Source organism: Trichechus manatus, unplaced genomic scaffold (assembly GCF_000243295.1).
Source record: "Trichechus manatus latirostris isolate Lorelei unplaced genomic scaffold, TriManLat1.0 scaffold00180, whole genome shotgun sequence".
In the NCBI taxonomy this organism is placed as follows: domain Eukaryota; kingdom Metazoa; phylum Chordata; class Mammalia; order Sirenia; family Trichechidae; genus Trichechus; species Trichechus manatus.
Window position 1 is genome coordinate 534,557 of NW_004444116.1, and position 5,039 is coordinate 539,595.

A 5,039-nucleotide genomic window follows, 5' to 3' on the forward strand; every position below is an offset into this window, starting at 1 on the left:
CGATTTGCCTGTACTAGACCTAAGGGATGAAGAGGTGGAGTGTGTGAGCCTTGTTCTTACCCAGTGGAATCGACCCAGAGGCAGTGGGTTTGGTTTGGTTTGAAAGACTTTTTGGGAGCCCTGGTGGTGCAGTGATTAAGCGCTATGGCTACTAATCCATAAAAGTTGGCAGCTCAATTCCATCAGCCACTCATTGCAAGCCCTATGGGGCAGTTCTACCCTGTCCTTATAGGGTCGCTATGAGTCATAGTGGACTCAAAGGTAACGGGCTTGGTTTGGAGAGCTGGCTAGCCGGCTTGCTCTTAAACAATAGATTTGCACCCTCTTTTCTGGAAGTTGAGAGAGCTGTATCCCGGAGATGGGACAGACGCATAGAGCCTGCCCACCCCACCTCCTAATCAGCAACTCCTATTTTTCTGAGTTGTTTTAATAAGTTACTCGTACTTGTCAGTAATAGAGGGTTTTGGTGTTTGTTTTCTTATTATTACTACGAGCTACAGTTTATGGTGAGCTATTAAACTATGAAACTAGAGAGGAAAACAATTCCTGCTTCTTTTCGAATGCCCTGTAGAGACACCTGTTCAGGGCCCCTGATTTGGAACTGGAGTCCTAGGATCCATGGTTGAGTTTCCTTTTTGCCCTGCTCTCCTTACATTATGGTTGTTGATTCTCTCCACCGAGTCCCCAAATAGCTTTTCTGATGCCCTCCTCAAAGCTCCAATGATAGTGGAATTTATCTTTTAACAATTTTCTGGTGTCTTTGCCCCACATCGCGCTTGGACAAGACTCTTCTGTTTGGATTTCAGCGCCGCCTGGTGGAGAATAAGAAACACGGCCCGGGAATTTGAGACCTGGATGGACGCTGGGAACCAATTTTTCAGCCTCAAACACCATGGTACAGCAGGAGGAGCCTCTCGATTAGGCTTCTGTCTCCAAGAGGTCGCCTCAGCTCCCCCTTCCAGGCTGCCTCAGTCTTCCCCTCCCCCTTCAGTCTATCTCTCTCTTCTGATTTCGGGAAAAATGAGACAGAGTTTGCCTGTTTTCTCACAAGGCTCCAAGAACTGAAGTTCGGAAAACATCTGGTCGTCAATCCGGGAGAAAAGTACTGAGGAGCGGAAGGCGTGGCCGTAAATAAAATCGAGAAGGCACCGAAGTCCCCACCCCAAATTCCCTGTCTTGACAACGGACAGGCTGTTATTTCCATCTCTCATCGAGGTGTAGTCCCCGATCTTCGATTATCCTGGATTTGAGCAAAATTCTCAGGAGGCATTTTAGTGGTCCTGTACTTCTTACGACAAAAGTCAACAGAGGGGATGTTAAGAATAGCAGAGAGTGTGGGACTTGTTCGAAAACATCCTAGAAAACCACAGAGGGAATGAGGGTGGAAAGTTAGATTTTCTAGAAACCAAATAAACCTAAAAAGCAGAAGTTTGACTGTCAATCATCAGCTTCAGGACAATGGGATAATCACTTCCTTGTGAAGGCTGTGTAGTTCAGAGATTAGAGCACTGGTGTCGTAAACCAGGGGTGGTGAGTTTGAATCTCCCCCGGGCTTTAGCGGCTTACTTTTCTCCTTGGTTAGATGATTTGAAGGGTTATGTTTCCTGGAAAAGTGGTAGAGCACATGGAAGGTAGCGGTTCGAACGAGAAAGACGTAGAAATTACAGTCTGAGAAAACCTACAGGGTAGTACTATCCCGTCCTGTGACTCGGACTGGAGGGCAACGGGTTATTTGGGTTTTCTTGAAGCCCTATACGAATCCGAGCCCGTTATTATACTTACCTTCTCAGAATAGAGGAATTCTCTGCTAACAAAAATAGAGAATTCTGAAATGAAAACTCCTCAAAAAAAAAAAAAAAAAAAAAGGAAACAAAGCGGCTGGGTTGTTGACAATACAGGAAATTCAGCCGTAAAAAACCTCCTAAACGCTGCCAATACACAATTAGTGTCAAACTAAGCGAGCTAACAAGTGCCTCTTTCTGATTAAAACAAAACAAAACAAAACGTTAAACTGTTGCCGTCGAGTCTGCAGGACAGAGTAGAACTGCCTAATAGGGGTTGCAAGAAGCCCCCGGTGGATTCAAACTGCAATCCTTTTGGTTAGCAACTTAGCTCTTAACCACTACACCACCAGGGTTTCCTCTTTCTGATAAAATAATTTGTAATTAGTTTCACTCATTTGCAGCATAAAGAGTCCTGACTAATTTAGCCAGCTGTAGACCTTAAGAAATTTTCTTATAATTGTTTTTATCATCAATTTTTTATCTAATGAACTCTGAGCTTCCTTGAAGACAGGAGTCTTGTTCCACCAGTAGCTCTGCAGGAGAAAAGACCTGGAGATCTGCTCCAGTAAAGATTACAGGTTAGGAAAACCTGTGGGGCAGTTCTACTCTGACCTATAGGGTTGCTATGAATTGGAATCCAGTCAATGGCACACAACAACAACGATATATTCTTTAAGATTTGTGAGGATAAGGCACACCAAAAGGTAAATGGCATTTTTCTTAGGTTATAAAAAAGCAGATGATTCTCCTCAAATGGCAAAAAGAGGCACAACCTTACCCAATTCTTTCTGGAATGGAATGAATAGAGTCTTGAGTCTTGGGTCCTTCAGAATCATCTTTTTGAGGGAGAATTTGAGTATCACATACAGTTCCTGTTTGCCACCAGGTCTTCATCTCCTTCTTAAAGAGCATGCTAAAACCCAGTGATCTTTCTGTATTTTTATAACTATTACAAAAATAGTATATATGTATTTCCATGTTTTGCCTCATATTCAAAACATTTATAATATTATCTATTAGCCACCCCTCCCCCCAAACTATTTCAGCCACTCATAATGACATCATCATCTGTATCATAGTTTCTATCAGTCAGGGTCTCAACAGGAGACAGATGGCATGTTCAAACTGAGATGACTCAAGGAGGGTTTTGCAAGGGACTCCTTAATTATGGGGTACTGGTGGTGAAGGGGATAAGCATTTGGCTACTAACCAAAGTCAGTTAGAATCCACCAGCCACTTCTTGGAAAACTTATGGGCCAGTTCTACTCTTCTATGAGTTGGAATTGATTTGATGGCAACTGGATACATATGTGTGTGTATATATATATATAATATATATATATATAATATATATATATTATATATATATATATATACCCTTCACTGGTTTTGCTTCTCTAGAGAACCTAGCCTAAGACAGTGTTATTTCTTCAAAATTAAATCAATCAACCAAACAAATGAAACAAAACCACCTACAGAAAAGGCAGCAAGAGCTCTTTTGTATTTGGTTAGAGTGAGAGAGAAATGAGAACAGAAGGCAGCACTCATGAGATCATTACAGGATGTCAGACCACGTTGTCTGTCCAAAGTCTTTCATTCCTCACTGTACTTTGTAGTCAGTAGACTCATAACATATACCTGTTAGTGAGAGAACAAAATTCCTGGAGGGGGCATTTCTCAGAAACTAATATTTCTACACTAACCTCTTAAATTTGTGGAACCTAAGAAAACAGAGGCAGTAACAAGCCAGCCAGAAGTCGAACCTAGAATCTTCCGATCCGTAGTCAGATGCGTTATCCATTGCGCCACTGGCCCACCTCTGTGACAGATACACTAGTTGTTCTTGTTACATGCCGTCTAGCCATCTAGCTGATTCAGACTCATAGCAACCGTATGTACTAGAGAACAAAATACTGCCAAGTCCTGAGCCACACTCAACAGTCGTTGCTATGCTTGAGCACATTGTTGCAGTCATGGGGTCAATCCATCTTGTTGAGGGTCTTCCTCTTTTTCTCTGACCCTCTATTTTACCAAGCATGATGTCCTTCTGCAGAGATTGGTCCCTCCTGATAGCATGTCCAAAGTATGCGAAACAAGTAATCTTCGGTCTTCCTTATTCAGTGTCTAGCTTTCACATTCATATGAGGCGATTGAAAACACCAAGACTTGGGTCAGGTGCACCTTTGTCCTTAAAGTGATATCCTTGCTTTTAAACACTTTACAGAGGTCTTTTGCAGCAGATTTTCCCAATACAATAAGTCGTTTGACTTCTTGACTGCTGCTTCCATGGCTGTTGATTGTGAATCCAAGTAAAATGAAATCCTTGACAACTTCAAGCTTTTCTCCGTCTGTCAAGATGTTGCTTATTGGTCCAGGTGTGAGGATTTTTGTTTTCTTTATGTTGGGGTGTAATACCTACTGAAGTTTGTAGTCTTTGATCTTCATCAGTAAGTGCTTCAAGTCCTCTTCACTTTCAGCAAGCAAGGTTGTGTCATCTGTATATCGCCGGTTTTTATGAGTCTTCCTCCAATCCTGATGCCGTATTCTTCTTCATATAGTCCAGCTTCTTGGATTATTTGCTCAGCATACAGATTGAATAGGTATATTGAAAGGATACAACCGTTTCTATTCCAAGCCTGGTCCCTGTACCAGTTACATTTCTAACAAGTTACTTATTCCCAAAGCCCTGGCTTCCAGATCTTCACCATCCAGGTAGAAGATGGAATAGTTTTCTACCACATTCGTAGGATAATACGAATGGGAGAGTTCTGGCAAAATGGCGATCTAGGCAGAAGCACCATGCAGTCCCTCCACAGCAAAGATCCGAAAAACTAAGCTGAACAGAGAATACAACCATTCTGAAACCCTAAAACATCAAATGAAGAGATAAAGAACTCAGCCACGCACCAAATGGAGTGAGAAAACTGACAGAGAACAGAGAGTGAGGAGAGATTCATGCAGAGGTCCCCTATCAGCTAACGCAGCGTGGATCCGGCATCTTGGACTCCTATCGGAGATCAGCAAACAGGGGGTATGAGAAAGCAGCCTCACGGAGCTTCCAGCGGGAGACAAAACAACCGGTAATTGGCGATATACGCTTTCCCACCCTCCAGCCTTCTTCACCCTGACTCGGCCTCCTCTGCTTCCCGTGGCCACAGTCTCTTGACCGGGAAACAGTGGCTGCTTGGATTCCACACACCCGAACGGATGGCTCTCCAAGTGCCATTTGCTGATGGCTGGTGGTGTTTTTTTTCC